This window comes from Ammospiza nelsoni, chromosome 3, assembly GCF_027579445.1.
Source record: "Ammospiza nelsoni isolate bAmmNel1 chromosome 3, bAmmNel1.pri, whole genome shotgun sequence".
NCBI classification, from domain to species: Eukaryota; Metazoa; Chordata; class Aves; order Passeriformes; family Passerellidae; genus Ammospiza; species Ammospiza nelsoni.
The window spans coordinates 112,276,442-112,294,799 of NC_080635.1; positions in this window are offsets into that span (position 1 = coordinate 112,276,442).

An 18,358-nucleotide genomic window follows, 5' to 3' on the forward strand; every position below is an offset into this window, starting at 1 on the left:
CTCTCAGCTTCTCAGGAGGAAAAGTCCTAAGGAAAGGATTTTTCATAAAAGATGCCTGTGACAGTATCCATAGCAAGGGAGAAGGCAAGGCCATCAGCAGGGAAACAGATTAGAAAAATACATGAAAATTTTTGTCAGCTAGGCTATGTGCATAAGTAGATGTGTTAAATGTGCCTTATTAAATTGCTGTAAAACTTTTGCCAATTATATTGACCTTAATTGCTCTGCACCAATTAATATAATAAGTTATTATTATAGTTATTATATATATTATAATATTATTATATTATTTAGTGATGTAGTTAATGACTTAAGATCATGCTTTATTAAGAGTATATAGACTGGAGAACATGCAGAATAAAAAAACATTTTTCTTGGACCCTGATCACGTGTGTGTATGTCACATCTGACCTAAGGTGACGCCAACCCATGGGCTGGGTGATGCCAACAATTTTAGGATTATCTCAAGGCTGGGGTACAGGCTCACCCTGAATGAGGCAGAGAACTCTGGAGCGCGACTGGGATGATGAGGAGGGGCTGAGGGAGCTGGGAAAGGGGCTCAGCCTGGAGAAAAGGAGGCTCAGGGGGGACCTCGTGGCTTTGCACAGCTCCTGACAGGAGGGGACAGCCAGGGGGGCTTGGTCTCTTCTCCCAAGTAAAAATTATGAGGATAAACAGCCTCAAGTTGTTCCAGGGGAGGTTTGAGTTGGGTATCAAGGAAAATTTCTTTATGGAAAGGGTTGTGCAGCCCTGGGACAGGGCAGTGGTGGAGGCCCCAGCCCTGGAGGGGTTTAAAGGCCATGTGGCTGTGGCACCTGGGGACATGGGGATGTTGACAGTGCTGGAGAAACTACTGGACACATTTCTCAGAATCTCTGCTGGTCACAGTGACCCCAAGATGAGTTAGAAAGTCTCTTCTCCCAGCCCAGCAGTCAAAGAAGGAGTCAGGATTCTTCTGTTCTCGTTCTCAGGGTTGTTTACTGTTTCTTATTTATAAAATTCTTTTCTCCTGGCCTGCTGAGGTCCGCTCAGCAGGTAAGGCAGAGGCACTCTGATGCCCTCAGGGCAGTATTATCTTTTTATACTAAAAACCATGTGTACATAATTTACAATAACTTCCCAATATCTATCACCTATGTTAGACAGTGAGCTTCTACTCTAAACCAATCCAAAAGTGCCAACATCACCCAGAACATGGAGGCCAAGAAGAAGAAGGAAGAAGGACAGGGTACACCCAAATTCCTCCCTCTTGGGACCCCCAGCCCCCATTCTAAAACCCAAAAATCTATTTTTCACCCCGTGACAAACTAACTATTATTCTACTTAAACTCTCTTGACATGTAATTCTTCATATCAAGGTGGTAATTGTTTTTTCCATGGGTCAAAATCAAAGTCACAGGTGTCTTGGGCTCTGTGCTAAGGTCTCTGAGCCCCCAGGCAGGGTCTTGAGTCCTCCAGGGCAGCCAGAGGAATTTCCTGTGTTCCAACACTCATTGATCTCAGAGGCCTTTCCCAACCTAAATATTCTGTGGTCTGTGGGTTGTACAGGTACTTCTGAGGATGGGTTTGGGTCATAATAACTGATATTGGGTCAAGGAGGCCTCTCCAGCTGCTGGAAGCAGGTGGCTCCAGGCACCAGCTGCTTTTCCTTGCTCTGACAAAGCCTCCTAAGACACCCCAGGAGCAGGAGAAGCACAAACAGAAACTGTCCAGGCAGAAGGAAATGCAGCTCAATCAGTGCCCTGTGCCAGAGGCCCAGAGATCCCTCCTGCCAGAGCCCTAAATGCCCGGCCATCTGCTTCCCTCTGCCCAGGAATGTGGGCTGGAGAGCTCTGCCAAAAAACCTTGTCTGGCCTCAGCAGGACTCAGGGCTCTTCCCATGCCCTCCTCTGCTGCCTGGAGAGCAGGATCATGAGCTGTCTGGGTCTGTTCCTGAAAACCCCCAGGGTGTGGGGCAGACCCTGGGGAGCAGATGTTGCTCTGGAGTCACCCTTGAGGCCTCATGTCCCAAATTTGGAGTGATTCCCATGATTTTGGGCTTTCCAGAGGAAGGATTCTTCTCCACCATGTGTGCACTGACACCAGCAGGGGTTTGCCTGTGCAATCCAAGGAGTAAGTGGCTGCAGGATGGCAGAGGATCACCCTCCATATGCTGCAGACCATTTGCCTCTTGGATGAGCCCTGGTGTTTTTTAGGGCTCTAAAAAAGTGCTTTTTTGTGCTTGTTTCCATTCCTGAAATAGACTGTGATCCCATTATCCCAACTCCCCTCTGATGTTTTCCCAGGAAGAGCAGCAAGCACAAGGCCAGGGAGGTTTGTGGCTGCTGGGAATCATCTGTGAGTGCAGTGCCCACATCCACAGGGATAAACCCAAGGCCAGCTGGAAGGGCCAAACCACAGACAGGACATTGAGATCTCCTGGCTGCCCCAAAAAGGGATCCACAGTGGGGATTGGTGTCTGTGCTGACTCCTGGAACCAAAATCTGCCAGGGGCTGGGGGAAATTTTATGTCTGAGCCTGGTCCTGGCATTGCTTCATTCATTGGTGTGGATCCAGCCAAGGGGCTGGAGGAGAAAGAGGCAGAGAGAAAAACCCGTCCATGGAGAAGCAGAGAAATCCTCCTGTCTGTAGGAAATTTGCTAAAACAGCAGGAAAGCCAGCTGGAGCTGGTTTAGATGTTGTTTTCCATGTTACATCCATGGGGATGTGTGACTGTGTTCACAGGGGTTTTCAGGATGAGGGAAGAGACGTGGATCTGACTCTATATTTCAGAAGGCTTGATTTATTATTTTATGATGTATATATATATTACATTATAACTCTACTAAAAGGAAATAGAAGGAAGAGGTTCATCTCAGAAGGCTGGCTAAGAATAGAATAGAAAAGAATGATAACAAAAGGCAGTTTTCTCGGACTCTGTCTGAGATAGCTCGGCCTTGATTTGCCATAAATTATAAACATCTAAGATGGGCCAATCAAAATCCACCTGCTGCATTCCACAGCACCAGATAACCATTGTTCACATTTTGTTTCTGAGGCCTCTCAGCTTCTCAGAAGGGAAAAAAATCCTAAGAAAGGATTTTCACAAAAAGATGTCTACGACAGGGATGATGTCTGAGCTCACAGCGTGTCCTGGGAGCTGCCATCCACAATTCCTCACCCAACCCCACCAGCAGCTGGGAGAGGGAGCTGCAGGTGTGGGAGAGTTTCCCAACCAGAATTCTCAACTCCACAGCAAAGCCACATCAGGGATTTGGCAAGCAGAGAGTGAGTGGGCAGCTCTGAATGAGACTGCAGGAGGAAGGAGGCTGGCAGGAGGAAGCAGACAGACAGATGGACCCCACACCTCGTGCACGAGTGTGCCTCGGGGCTGAGATTCCATCATTAATTATTTTTAGCTGATTTTCTTTCTTTTATTTTTTTCACTTCAGGGAATAATGAATTTCTGGTGGATCTTTTCCGTTTTGTCATCAGAAATTAGGGCACACCATGTAATGCTCCTGAGGAAAAGGGATTGGGGGGCTGGTGGGTGAGAGCTGGACACCTGGAGAAGACTAGAAACAAGGGAGAGCTCAGAGCCCCTTCCAGGGCCTAAAGGGGCTCAAGGAAAGCTGGAGAGGGACTGGGGACAAGGGATGGAGGGACAGGACACAGGGAATGGCTCCCTCCCAGAGGGATATTGGGAAGGAATTGTTCCCTATGAGGGTGGTGAGGCCCTGGCACAGGGTGCCCAGAGAAGCTGTGGCTGCCCCTGGATCACTGGAAGTGTCCAAGGCCAGACTGGATGGGGCTTGGAACACTCTGGAGTAGTGGAAGTTGTCCCTGCCCATGTCAGGGGGTGGGAATGGGATGAGCTTTAAGGTTCCTTTCCACCCAAACCATTCTGGGATTCTAAATTTAACATTTTTCCATTAAGCTTTTTGTCTTTTTCTTTTTTCTTCCTTCTCACTTTATGAAAATCTTCTCCTGCCATGGAAATCTTCAGGCACACCCCAGGGACAAAGCTCCAGGTCTCTGTGCTCCTGGAGCACACAGAGTACCCGGCCTGGTGCCAGAGCTGTCTGGAGTTACTCTGAGTGAGTGAGAACAATTGCCCAGGTACAAACAGTCCCCAAAACCTTCCCTTTATCAGGCCCTGAGCATGAAGGGTGTCACATCTGATATATCAGATCTATATTCTTAGATCTATATATCTATCTCTGTACTTGGCTTGTTCAAATTTTCAGGGGGAAAATTCCAATCTTTTCATAGCTACAAAAACCATTGAATTCTGAGGAAACCACTCAGACCACTGCACAGGGGTCTGATACATATTTTATGTGTTGTTGTGCCATGATCTGATTTTTTAGGTGAGTGGCTTTGAGGGTTTTGCTTTGGATATGATTTGACTTTGGGGGCTCAGAGACCCCTGGAGGGAGAAAAATAGAAAGAAAGATAATTTGGTGACAGAGAAGGGAAACTTCTGTGTTAAAAAGGCTTTTCATTGGACCTGAGTGTGAAATAAGGGGCATTAATGAAATTATCTTCACCTGCATTTGGGTTTAAGTTGAAAGACAATGAAACAGATATTATACAGTGACTCCAGGTTGCATTTCTGTGATTTCTTTGGAGACTACAAGGAAGAATTATTATAATTACCCCATGACAGAGGAGTTGGAACTGGATGATCTTCAAGGTCTTTCCAACCCAAACCATTCCATATTTCTCTGGTTCTGTCATTCAGGATTGTTCTATGACCTGTTTCTGAAAAGGAAATGGGAGTAATGTGAGGTGACAAATTGTTGATTAATTGATTTATTATTATTACTATTTAGAAGATGTGGTGCTTTGAAAACATCATTTGGGCTGCTTTTCCAAGAGACCTGGCTTAGGTTCTCTCTGTCCTGGCAGCTGCAGATGTTGGGGTAACTCCTCACAAGTCCAAAACTGAGTTCTTGGGGTCTGGCCCAGTTTGGAAATTGCCAGATCATTCCTGAGAAAGCTGAATCTTGAATTGCCTCTTCAAGAGCATAAATCAATAAATCTTCAAAACCAAACTCTCCTGGATTTGATGGAGCTTAGAAAATTTTGTTTTAGTGAGCAGGGAGGCTTGAACTTCACAGAATCACAGAATCACAGAATGGCTTGGGTTGCAAAGACCCTTAAACTCCTCTTGTTTCACCCCTCTGCCATGGGCAGGGACACCTTCCACTATTCCGGGTTGCTCCAAGCCCTGTCCAGCCTGGGCTCACAACCAGGAAAAAGGGTTTTAAATGGAGCTGGAGCCACCCTCTGGTGGTTTTAATTCAGCAGTGACTGCTGAGGTTGTTCTGAGTATTTAAGATCAAATATGAACAGGCTGAGTCAGGATTTGTTAGGCTGAGTCTCCTGAGTAGATTGAGGTATGAACCATTGTTATTGAGGGAAAAAAAGAGTTCTCAGTGTGAGAGTAAATGTTCTCTCTGTTGGATGCAGAGAACTGAAAATCTTCTCTCCCAGAATCCAATTAACGATCCCAGTTAATAAAGAACAATTGGCCAAAGTACCAGTGACAAAGAGATGAGAGCCAGGGCAGCCCAGCAGAGTCAGAGATGCTCCCACCAGCTGAAATGCCTTTTGTTCCACTCCCTGTTTCAGACCGTGGGATAAATTTAGAGCCGTGACTTGTCATTCCAGAAATCAAACAGGACACGGAGACAGCGAGTGCTGGAAAATCCTCCAGCTGTGCTGGAGCTCAGCAGCAGGGCTGGGAAGTCTCTTTACCTGTAAGATCAGACACAAGGCAGAGCTGCTGCTGCAGTGCCATGGCTTTATTTTTTATTTTTAATGGAATAACAGAATTTTTAAGGTTAAAAATGCTCTTTTTAAGATCATTGAGTCTAAGCATTGACGCAGCCCCATGTGTCCACCACCAAGCCCAGCACCAGTGTCTGAAGGGATGTTACAGGGAATGTGGAGAGGGACAATTATGGGAGCCTGGAGTGACAGGACAAGAGGGTTTAAATTGAAAGGAAGTAGCTTTGGATTGGAAATTAGGAAAAAAGATTCCATGTGAGCATGGTGAGGCCCTGGCACAGGGTGTCCAGAGAGCAGAGAGGCTGTGGCTGCCCCTGGATCCCTGGAAGGCTGGACGAGGCTTGGAGCAACCTGGGATAGTGGAAGGTTTGTGGTGGCAGAGGCTTGGACTAAATGTCCTATAAGGTCCCTTCCAACCCAAACCATTCTATGATTCTATAAAGAAACTTTAGTTATTACAAGTGAGATTCAATAATGTTAGAAGTGGTGACGTCTTCACTGCCTGGAGATTTTCAGCTCATGGCTGGATATTCCTCACCAGGGAAAATTTTCTCCACAAATGCAGCTCCACAGCTTCTGAACTCCAGGAGTTCTGATTCCTTTTCTTCCTCTTTCTTCCTGTAATCCTGGGAGCTGCTGTGATCTGGAGCTGCCCTAGGGAGTGCCCACGTGTTCACCCCCAAGCCCAGCACCTGATACCCTCCCAGGGTCTGAAGGGATCCTACAGGGAATGTGGAGAGGCACAATTTACAGGAGCCTGGAGTGACAGGACAAGAGGGTTTAACCTGAAAGGAAGTAGCTTTGGATTGGAAATTAGGAAAAGTTATTCCATGTAAGCCTGGTGAGGCACAGGGTGTCCAGAGAAGCTGTGGCTGCCCCTGGATCCCTGGGATTGTCCAAGGCCAGGCTGGACAGGGGCTTAGAGCAACCTAGGATAGTGGAAGGTGTCCCTGCTCTTGGACTAAAAGTCCTACAAGATCCCTTCCAACCCAAACCATTCCATGATTCTATAAACAAACTTTAGTTCTTAAAAGTGAGATTCAATAATAATAGAAGAGGTGATGTCTTCACTGCCTGGAGATTTTCAGCTCATGACTGGATATTCCTCACCAGGGAAAATTTTCTCCACAAATGCAGCTCCACAATTTCTGATTCCTTTTCTTCCTCTTTTTTCCTGTAACCCTGGGAGCTGCTGTGATCTGGAGCTGCCCTAGGGAGTGCCCACACTCCGGTTTAATCCTTGCTGTGTACCCAAAGGGTTGGCACAGCCCCAGGAGCTGCTGTGCCCCAGGACAACCTGCAGGTTCCCCAGATCAAAGTGCAAGTTCTGCACTGGCCACAGACCAAAGACCACACACAGTATTTGGGTTGAAAGCCACTGTTTTGGAAGCTGGGAGCGGTTTAATCCCATGGGGATGGCCAAAGCAGGCAGTGCTTGAGCCATCTCCCTGCTGCACAGCACAGAGCTCACCTGAGAGACATGCCAAGGACTTGGCTTCACATTTTTAACTGGAAAAAGCCAGAAGAGAATGAAGAGATCTCAGTTCCTTTGCTCGTTCCCTGCCTGAGCCATTCACCCCTTTGTCTTTCCCTTTTCTCTGTTGAACAAACCAAGAGCAGTGGGAAAGGGAGGTCCCTGGGGCACCACAATTGCAATGTGACAAATGAGGGAAAATAATCCCAGATTTACATCAGCAGGATGGACCAGACATTTTTTGCTGCCACATTTGAGAATATTTCATTTACTGGTTCAGCTCTTGTCAATGACACAAGGACCACAGAGGTCACTGAGTGTGCCAGGAAGAGAAATGAGCCTGACGAAAACATCTGTGCAAAGCCACACATCTGCCTGGGGAAATAAAAGGTTCTGGAATTTCTGGGATTATAAAAATGCAAATTACATCAAGGCTGGATTACATCCCATTCAAAAATACAGTAAATTTATTTTTGTGAAGGAGCACAGAAGATCCTTGCTCTCCTCTGCTGTATTTTCTCCAGTTCTGCTCTTCCTCCAAAGGGCTTCAGTATCTCCCAGCACTGGATTTTTTTTTGTTTTCTCAACTGATCCAGACTCATCCTTCCTGCTCCTTGTGCCTTAACTCAGAGGAGAAGATTTTAGCTGGTGGTTTTGCATCCAGAAAAGATGAATCCAGAAAAGAATAAGCAACACAAGCAACAATTGGTGCTGTTTGTTTGAATTTGGACATGAAGAACTAGACTGAGGGATTCTCTGCTGAACATTTGTAGGAACACATTCAATATCTACAAAATAAACTCTGCATCTTAAAAAAACCCACCCAGTTTCTTGTCAAGAAGAAATAAAACTCCACTGCTCAATACCCACTGTAATGATCAGCGTAATGACTTATTTTCCTTCAGAATCCCAGTAAATGGAATTATTCCTTCTAAAAGGGTATGAATAGCCAACAGCAGAAATGAGCAGGGTTATTTCCCTGTAGTGGTCATGGAAAACTGATGAAGTGGAAAGAAAAAGGAAAAAGCAAAGAATGAAGAAGGAAGATGAGAGGGTATGAACATGTAGTTACAATAAATGGATATGGATAATAGCTGGATGGAGGCATAAAAAGGAGAAAAGGAACAGAGAAATCTGGAAAAGGGGTAAAGGAGTGACAGGAGTGAGGGTGGGAGGAGATTTTCTCCATTTTCCTGGAGAGTTTCTGGCCAGTGAAGTTTGTTTTCAAGGATGTCTCACTGCAGGGTGTCCCAATAAGGTGACTCTGGAGATGACAATTCCTAATTTTGTCCTTCCAAGTCTCTCCATCCTCTCCAGCTGCTGTGTTACCTGGGTAGGCATGGAGGAAAATGAGGGAAAAGCAGAACAGTGTAGAAAACAGACTCATGGAATCACTGAGGATGGAAAATCCCTCTGAGGCCATCCAGCCCAACCATTCCCCAGCACTGCTGAGGCAACCACTGACCCATGCACTGTTGGGTTCTCTAGCTGGTCTGAGTGACCCTGAGGAGTTCAAAAGTCTCTTTTCCCATGCCGGTGCTTGAAGAAGGAGTCAGGGCTCTTCATTTCTCCGTCTCAGAGTTGTTTATTGTATCTTATCTATGAAATTTATTTTCTCCCATCCAGCCAATGTCTGTCCAGCAGGACAGTTCCAGGCACTCTGCCTGCCCTTGGAGCGGTGTTATCTCTTGATACTAAAAACTACATGTACAATGTTTACAAACACTTTCCAATACCTATCACCTATGTTAGACAGTGAGCTTCTACTCTAAACCAATCCAAAAGTGCCACCATCACAGCAGAAGATGGAGGTAGAGAAGAAGAAGAAGAAAGGCCGGACATGCCCAAGTCCCTCCATCTTGTCCCCAAAACCCCTATGCTAAAAACCCCAAAATCTGCTTTTTCACCTAGTGATAATTTTATTATTACACCACTTTAACTTCTGTGGCTTTCAGGTCTTCGTACAAAGCTGGTAATTTGCTCCAGGGGTCATAATCAAACCCACAGGTGTTCTGGGCTGTGTGCCAGGGTCTCCGAGCCCCCTGGCAGGCATCCCAGCAACTCTGGACATCCAGAGGGATGTACTGAGTTCTGACAATGCACCACCTTTAGATGCTTTTTATTGACCCCTTCCTGGGATGGTGATTCCCCCACTTCCTTGGGAAGCCCATTCCAGTGCCATTCACCCTGCCAGTGAAGGAATTTCCCCCATTATCCAACCTGATGGCTGCAAGGCCAGGGCAGCTCCTGCTGTGCCTGCAGCACAGAACGACGCTGATGAAACAACAAAATCCAGAAACTTTTGTGCCTGGAGACGACTCCATCCACCTGCAGAGGGCTGTTGTTTGCTCTGCAGGCTGTGCAGTGTCACCCTGCCCCACTGGGCCCTCTCACAAAGGCCCCTGGCAGCCAGGCTGTGCTCCATGGGCACGTGGGGCTGCTCCTGCTCTCCAGATCCGGCTCTTGGGGCTGCCCAAGGCACAGCTGCTCCCAGGGCAGCTGGAATTCAGCCTGGGATGGCTCCTGATAAGCTCTGGGCGCTGTCTGCAAGACACAGACAGAGTGGGCACAATGGGGTGTCAGATCCATGATGGGGAATGGTTTTGTGGAGCATCCAACCCTGACCAGGGCTCTGGCACTGAGGATTGAAGAGTCACAGAACAGAATTCCAGAATGGTTTGGGTTGGAAGGGATCTTAAAGCCCATCCAGTCCCACCCTCTGCCAGAGGGGACCTTGGCACACAGGATCTGAGGTGCCCGAGGTGTCTGAGGGCAGAGGTTTTATAGAGGGACTCTGGCCACCAGCAGCACGGCCAGAGGAGAACCTTGGGCAGGCAAAGCCACCTGCAGAGGGCTGTTGTTTGCTCTGCAGGCTGTGCAGTGTCACCCTGCCCCACTGGGCCCTCTCACAAAGGCCCCTGGCAGCCAGGCTGTGCTCCATGGGCACGTGGGGCTGCTCCTGCTCTCCAGATCTGGCTCTTGGGGCTGCCCAAGGCACAGCTGCTCCCAGAGCAGCTGGAATTCAGCCTGGGATGGCTCCTGATAAGCTCTGGGCACTGTCTGCAAGGCACAGACACAATGGGGAATCAGATTCATTCTCCAGTGGTTTTATGGAGCATCCAACCCTGACCAGTGCTCTGGCACTGAGGGCCCTCAAGGGCCTCTCCCAAACGTGATTCTCTTCATTAGATTCATTTTTTTTCTGGGTGTTTTGTCTCAATTTTGAGTTTGTTTCTTTTTTCTGGTATTGATCACGGCCCAAAGGAAATGAAGGAAAAAATAGTTTATGAGCAGGAGTTAATAAATTTGCAGTTACCATGGTGATGGTAGGACATCTCAGAGGGCTGTTCTAAGTCCTGAACTATCCAAGGTCTCCATTAAAAATCTCCATAATGGAATAAAGCTCCTTTCTGAATTTGCAAATAAGTTGAAAGGAGCTGCTCTGTTCTAGAGGGCGCTGGGGATTGGCTTTTCTTTTTTGGAAAATACAGAAACAATTGGTGAAGAACCTGGAATAAGCAATACCTGCAATTCAGGGATTCTGCTGTGATGGTGTTCACAGGGGTCTCAGGTTGAGGGAAGAGACGAGGATCTGACTCCATGGTTCAGAAGGCTTGATTTATTATTTTATGATATATATTACATTAAAACTATACTAAAAGAATAGAAGAAAGGAATTCATCAGAAGGCTGGCTAAGAATAGAATAAGAAGGAATTATAATAAAGGTTTGTGGTTTGGACTCTCTGTCAGAGCTACCTGACTGTGGTAGGCCATTAATTAGAAACAGCTAACATGGGTTAATCAAAGATTTACTTGTTGCATTCTACAGCAGCAGATAATCAATGTTTACATTTTGTTCTTGAGGCCTCTCAGCTTCTTAAGAGGAAAAATCCTAAAGAAAGGACTTTTCATAAAAGATGTTTGTGACATTCTGCAGGAAAGATGTGGGGCTCCAGTGGGCACCAAGATGCACACGCTGGGAGAACATCATCCTGCTCTCTTCTGGAAAAGGCAGGAATTGATTATTCTTCCTATAAAAATCACCACCAGGTTTATCACGTGTCAGGCAAGTCAGTGAATTCATTTATTATTCTGAATTAGAATTCCAGGTGGTGCTGTTTGCTGCCAAGAGGACCAGGCTTCAAGGTGAGGTGGAATAGCTGGAGAGAGCTCAGGGCAGAGATGGTTACAGGACCAAGAAAATGATTTATAAAAAAATCTGTAAGAGTTGAGGTTGTGATCACAGAATTACAGAATGGTTTGGGTTGGAAGGACCTTAAAGCTTATCCTGTTCTTACCCCCTGCCATGGGACAGCTTCCACCATCCCAGGGTGCTCCAAGCCCCATCCAGCCTGGTCTTGGACACTTCCAGGGATCCAGGGGCAGCCACAGCTTCTCTATGCACCCTGTGCTAGGGTCTCACCACCCTCACAGCCAGAAATTCCTTCTTAATCTCTAATCTAGACCTACTCTCTTTCAATTTAAGCCATTCCCTGTGTCCTGTCCCTCCATCCCTTGTCCCCAGTCCCTCTCCAGCTCTCCTGGAACCCCTTTAGGCCCTGGAAGGGGCTCTGAGCTCTCCCTGGAGCCTTCTCCTCCCCAGGGGAGCATCCCCAGCTCTCCCAGCCTGGCTCCAGAGCAGAGGAGCTCCAGCCCTTGGAGCCCCTTTGTGGCATTCCTTGGACATTGTGGTTCCATGCATTTTTGATAGCACACATTATTTCCATAGCTGCAGCAGTTCCATGCCCCATTCCCTGGCCCTGATGTCAGTGATCACACTCTGCTGACATCCACAATATTAAATCTCTTCCACTCCAAGCAGGATGACCAGGGCCCAGTCCCATTGGCAATCAGGTCTGTCTCATGGAGACACAGGAGGTGCAGTGGGAATTGTGTTTGCAAATGTGTAAAGCAGCCTTGGAAAAAAAACCTGGCCAGGGTTGTGATAAAAATTTATCAATAGGGAGAGGCAGCTCCTGTGCCAGAACAGCTGATTTGTTAAGAAACAGTAACAGAAGAGTAAACCATGCCACGGAGTCACAGAATCATAGAATCATCTAGGTTAGAAAAGATCTCTAACTAAGATCAAGTCCGACCATCCCCAGCACTGCCAAGGCCACCACTGAGCCATGTCCCCAAGTGTCACATCCTCATGGCTGTTAAATTCCTCTAGGGATGGGAACTCCTAACACTGCCCTGGTCAGCTGTACCAGGGCTGGACAACCTTTTCCATGAAGAAATTGTTCCCAATGTCCAACAGAAACCTCTCCTGAAGCAACTTGAGTCCATTTCCCCTTGTCCTGTCCCTGTTCCCTGGGAGCAGAGCCTGACCCCCCTGGCTGTCCCCTCCTGTCAGGAGTTGTGCAGAGCCACAAGGTCCCTCCTGAGCCTCCTTTTCTCCAGGCTGAGCCCCTTTCCCAGCTCCCTCAGCCATTCCTGGTGCTCCAAACCCTTCCCAGCTCTGTTGCTGTCTGTGTAGCAGGTCCCCATCCAGCCAGGTGTCCTCAGTGTGACAGTGACAAAGAGCTGAAGCTGCACAGTCACAGAGAGCAGCATTAGACTGGAAACCCACCCAGTTCCTGCAGTCTGATGTCTGGGGCTGCTGAGCTGGATATGGATGAATATTTTTTGTGCTGAATGCCCCTCAGGGGATTTCATGGAAGCACAGAGTAACCCAGAGTGGGAGGGAGCTGTGGAAATCACCTGGTCCAGCCTGCCCAGGAGAGCAGAGCAACCTTCAGAGTCAGATTGGCTGCCCAGTTACCTTCTGGACACATTTACAGCTCCCTGCTCCACAATGTCCATGGCAGCCATGGAATCATTGAGGTTGGAAAAGCCCTCTGAGGTCACCAAGCCCAACCATCCCCCAGCACTGCCAAGGCCACCACTGACCCATGTCCCCAAGTGCCACATGCACATGGCTTTTCAGCCCTCCAGGGATGGGGAATCCATCACTGCCCTGGGCACCATTTTAGTGAACAAATCCTTATTAATACCCAATCTAAACCTCCCCTGGTGCAGCTTGAGGCTGTTTCCTCTCCTGCTGTCACTGGCACAGTGAGTTGCACCACCATGGGCAGTGGGAAAGAACAATTCCTTTGTTCAGTGCATCAGACTCCTGAGCGTCACCTGCTTCCCTGGCTGTGGAAAGAGAAAAACAGAGATTTTTTGGGGGGGGGGGTTGTCTCTTTTTCAGGACACTTTTTTGACAGTGCTGTCACACATTCCCACATACTCCTCTCCCTCTACAGTGGAAGTTCCCAGTCTAATTACTGTCTTGGGAATAAATCTCCAGCTCTTATCATCCTCCCTGCCATCCTTTGCACCTCTTTATTTGTTCGACATGTGCAGAGAGGGGGACACCAGCACAGTTTGCAGTATGGAACACCCTCAAAACTATCACAAAATCACCCCAATTTCTATCAGAACCCATTCCAGCCAACCCAAGCACTCAATTTTCCTATTTCTGGGCACTGGAGTTTCTTTTTCTGAGTACTCTTTGGGAATGTCTCTTTCCTGGAAGGTGAAAATCAGTTTTTTGACAGTGCTGTCACACATTCCCACATACTCCTCTCCCTCTGCAGTGGAAGTCCCAGTCTAATTACTGTCTTGGGAATAAGTCCTCAGCTCTCATCATCCTCCCTGCCATCCTTTGTACCTCTTTTTTTGTTCTGCACGTGCAGAGAGAGGGACACCAGCACAGTTTGCAGCATGAAACACCCTCAAAACTATCACAAAACCACCCCAGTTTCTACCAGCACCCATTCCAGCAAACCCAAGCACTCAGTTTTCCCGCTTCTTCTGTTTTCTGTTTTTTGGGGGTTTTTTTCCTGAGTGCTCTTTGGGAATGTCTCATTCCTGGAAGGTAAAGATCAGTTTGCCATCACCGAGCCAGTCTCGTTTGCCATCTGCTGAAGCTGCCACTCAGTGCTGAAACCCTTCTGCCTCCAGACTCCTTGCAGTCAGTTCTCATTTCCCTGCTCTGAATAACCTTCTGCTGGCACCAGAGCACCCCTGACAGCCTGGATCAGGCCACGTCCACCCCAAAACTGAACACACTCGAGCCCCCAGAGCTGTCTGGAGAGTTTGTGAAGGAGAGGGGCTGATCCAAGTGTCTGAAAATGGTCAGATCTTCCTGGGAAAAGGCTCTCAGCTCCCTTCAGAGGGGTGAGAGGTGCCAACAGACCAGGCTGCAGGGATTGAGGTGTTTGCTGAATTTACCAGAGGGGTTTGCACCAGGGTGACACATGGACACCAGCTCCTCTCAGTGTGTGGGGACAGCTCTCGACAACAGAGGCAGAGCTGTCAGTGCATCCTGGCCACATCCCAGCCCCACTGCATCCCTGCCAAAGGTTGGGAAAGGCCTGTGATACTGATCTTGTTCCCTGAGAGGTCCCTCTGCCCCAGGACATCTCTTCCATCTGCTCCCTGTCACACTCCATGGATTCCCTTTGAACTGGGGGCTGATTCCAGCTCTGGGGACAGCAGGGCTTTGCCAGCAGGGTGGAGGGGCTGCTGGCCACACCATGAGCAGCAGGACCTCCCCCAGAGCCTCCTCTCTGCCCTATAAATGTGAGGATGCTCAGCAGTGGCACTCACAGCTCCCAGCTCCTGCTCCAGCCTCGCTGAGATCCAGCTCCTCTCCAGCCATGAGGTTCCTCTGCCTCGTCCTTGCTGCCTTCCTCCTGCTCTCGCTGGCTGCCCCAGGTAAGAGAGGGAATTCTGAGCTGGATAAAGGGGAAAAATGGGATGAGGAGGGTCAGTCTGGGCTGCAGCAGCTGGAGAAAACTCGGGCCCGGATGGTTTTGGAGCTGTGGCTTTGATGCTCACCCACAGAAATGTCCCAAATCCTTGGGGTGTGCATCTGTGTCTCCAACCAACCCAAGCCATTCAAAGACTCTGTGATTTCATGATTCTATGATTTCATGATTCTATGATTTCATGATTCTGTGATTTCATGATTCTATGATTTCATGATTTAATGATTCCATGATTCTGTGATTTCATTACTCTGATTTTGTGATTCTATGATTTCAGGGTTCTGTGATTCTGTGACACCATTTGGTTACCCCAGCTTGTCTTATGTGGGGAATCTATTTTTATACAAATAGATTTGTATAAAAACCTAAAAATGTTTAGCTTTTTATTATTAAAATTATCATTATTAAAAACTATTATTAAATTAATTATCAAAACCTAATTATTAAAACTATTATTAATTAGTTGTTAGATTAATTAATAATTAATTATTAAAATTAATTATTAAAACTATTATTAAAATCTAATTAAAAATTAAATTTGTCTAAACATCTAAAATTTTACCAGAAAAAGTAAAAAAAATCACTTTAAAGTACTGTAAGAGGCACGTTTAAGATGTTTTGGATGTTTTTGACATCTCAGTTAAGGTGAGCTGGGCCCTGGTGTAATTGTTTTAATCATGAAGCACCAAGTGAGTGCTGGATGTCCTTTTCAGAGACTCCAGCCTTCTGGAACTTTCCTCTGCTTGATGCCACCTTTTGTGCCAGGCAAAGTCTGGCAATACCTTCAGGGTGAAGCTCCTGACATTTCTGATGTGCAGTGCTCACACATCCCTTCTGCTCTGGTCCTCACCTCCCCTTCACTGACTGAAAGGCAGATTTGGGGCTCAGGAAGGTTCCCATTCCAATATTCCTTCACTTTGGGCATCATCTCCCAGATTTTTCAGGCCAGCAGCTTCTCCCTGCCACCACCCTGGTGCCTGGCACTTGGTGGAGCCTTGTCCTGAGGAACATCTTTATGAGTTTTGGTTTTGGGGTGTTTTGGGATGCTCTCCCATCTGTCCCAAAGTGCACCAGGGGGAAGGGAGGTGCACAAGGAGCTGCTCTGGGTCCTTCAAGGTTCCTTCCAGCTTTGGGGTTGGGCTTGGAATGTTGGACATGTGGGGCATTGAGCAGGACACCCCTATGGACAGGGTCTGATCCTGCTGCCCACTGGGACTGGGAGGGGATGTGAGGGCATGGAAGTGGGGAACAGGGATGGGAAAATGGGGAAGTGGGGAACAGGGATGGGAAAATGGGGAAATGGGGAACAGAGATGGGAAAATGGGGAAATGGGGAATTGGAGAACAGAGATGGGAAAATGGGGAACAGTGATGGGGAAATGGGGAAATGGGGAACAGGGGAATACAGATGGAGAAATGGAGAACAGAAATGAGGAAATGGGGAAATAAGGAAAAGAGATAGGGAAATGGGGAAATGGAGAAATGGTGAACAGAGATGGGGAAATGGGGAAATTGGGAACAGAGAGGGGGAAAGGGGGAACAGAGATGGGGAAATGGCAAAATGGGGAAATGGGGAATACAGATGGGGAAATGGGAAAATGGGGAAATTTGGAAATGGGGAGATGGGGAAACGGGGAACAAAAATGGGGAAATAATGGGGAAACGAGAAAACGGGGAAATGGGGAACAGAAATGAGGAACCACCACTCTCTCTCCCCCCTTCCAGGCTATGGGAAGTTCAGGAAGACCTGTGCTCCTGTGGGGTACTGCTCCCCAAAGTGTCATGTGATGGATTTGAAATACACCTCTGCTGACTGCAAGTACTCCTGCTGCATCCCAACCAGCTGGAAGGGGAAATAGGAGCTGAAGAGGGAGCACTTGGGGAACAGGAGGCACCACGGTGGCTTTGGGAGCAGATTCCCAACTGTCTGACCCCATTGCCATCCCCTCCTCTTAATAAATAAAACAAAGAAAAAAATGAGATATAATTTGTTGTGTGGTTATGATCCTATTTAAAGCATTAGGACAAGTTCCCCAAGCCACAAAGACCTGTTGGCATAATGTCTCATTGTTCTTTTCCACAAATTTCACAGTGGAAGTGTCAAAGAGATGGAGTTTCCCCCTCTGTTTCCCACAGGGAATTCAGGCAGTGCTGGGTGACAAAGGTGTGCTTGGAGCAGCACCTCCTTTGCTGTCCCTGTCCCCACTGAGCCTCACAGCAAATCCCCTGGGTCACTCGAAATTCAGTGTTCATTGGAGATCCTGACAGGAGTGTTGTGGCCATGGCTGGAGAATGAGAGGGAAGGATGGGGACAAGGTCTCAAACTCTCTTCAGCATCTTCCTCATTTAAAAATGAAAAAACTGGACACAGGCTGGAGAAACCCAAGAATTGTGAGGAAACATGATGAAATAAAGCAGGGATTGGTGAAAGGGAAAATGAAAATAGAGGGACCTTAAAGGGAACATGGAGACACCACTCAGAGATGACCACAAGGTGCTCAGGAATCTCCTGAAAATGGAATTAACCCTCACTGGCCACGGGGCAGATCCCACCTCCTTGTCCTCCAGCAAATACACGGAGTAAAGCCAATTTCCAGAGTAAAGCCAATTTCCAGGCTCCTCTGCTGGTCCTGGATGGGAAATGGATGCTGGCAAAGGTAGAAGAAACATAAAACCAAGAACTCTACAGGAGGTGAGGAAAGGGGCTGAAAACTCACACTTTGGGTTTCCCACTTGGTTGTTCCTAAAAAAGAGACAATCCAGGGAATGTAGCACATCTCTGGCAGCAGCTCTGACCTCCCCATGGCTCTGGTGTTGCCAAAATCCCATCTCACCAACCCTGGAGGAATTTCAGAATTTTAGAATTAGGACATTGTTAACAATCCCTTTCACGATGTTCTGTGCCACTGATCCAGGGCTGGGTTTGGTGTGTTTGAGCCCATGTATTTGAATGATATTTTTGTCTTTGTACTGTGAAGCCACTGCAGAAATTTCAGAAGAGGGATCCCCCTCAGTCATCACTTGTATTTCCCTCCTAAGGCATTTTCTTTGACCACTGAATTCAGCAAGTTAAAAAAAAAAAAGTTGTAAAATATAAAATTAAAATTAAAAAGCCTTAAGATTTGGGGTTCATAAGGGTCCAAATAAATCTGGAAAGTAACCATAATTTCCAGTGAGAAAGCAGAGATACCCTTATGTTAATTGACATCAATAGAATCACAGAATGGTTTAGGTTGGAAAAGTTCTCTGAGATCATCCAGTCCAAGCATCCCCAGCACTGCCAAGGCCACCACTGGCCCATGTCCCCAAGTGCCACATCCACATGGCTTTTAAATCCCTGCAGGGATGG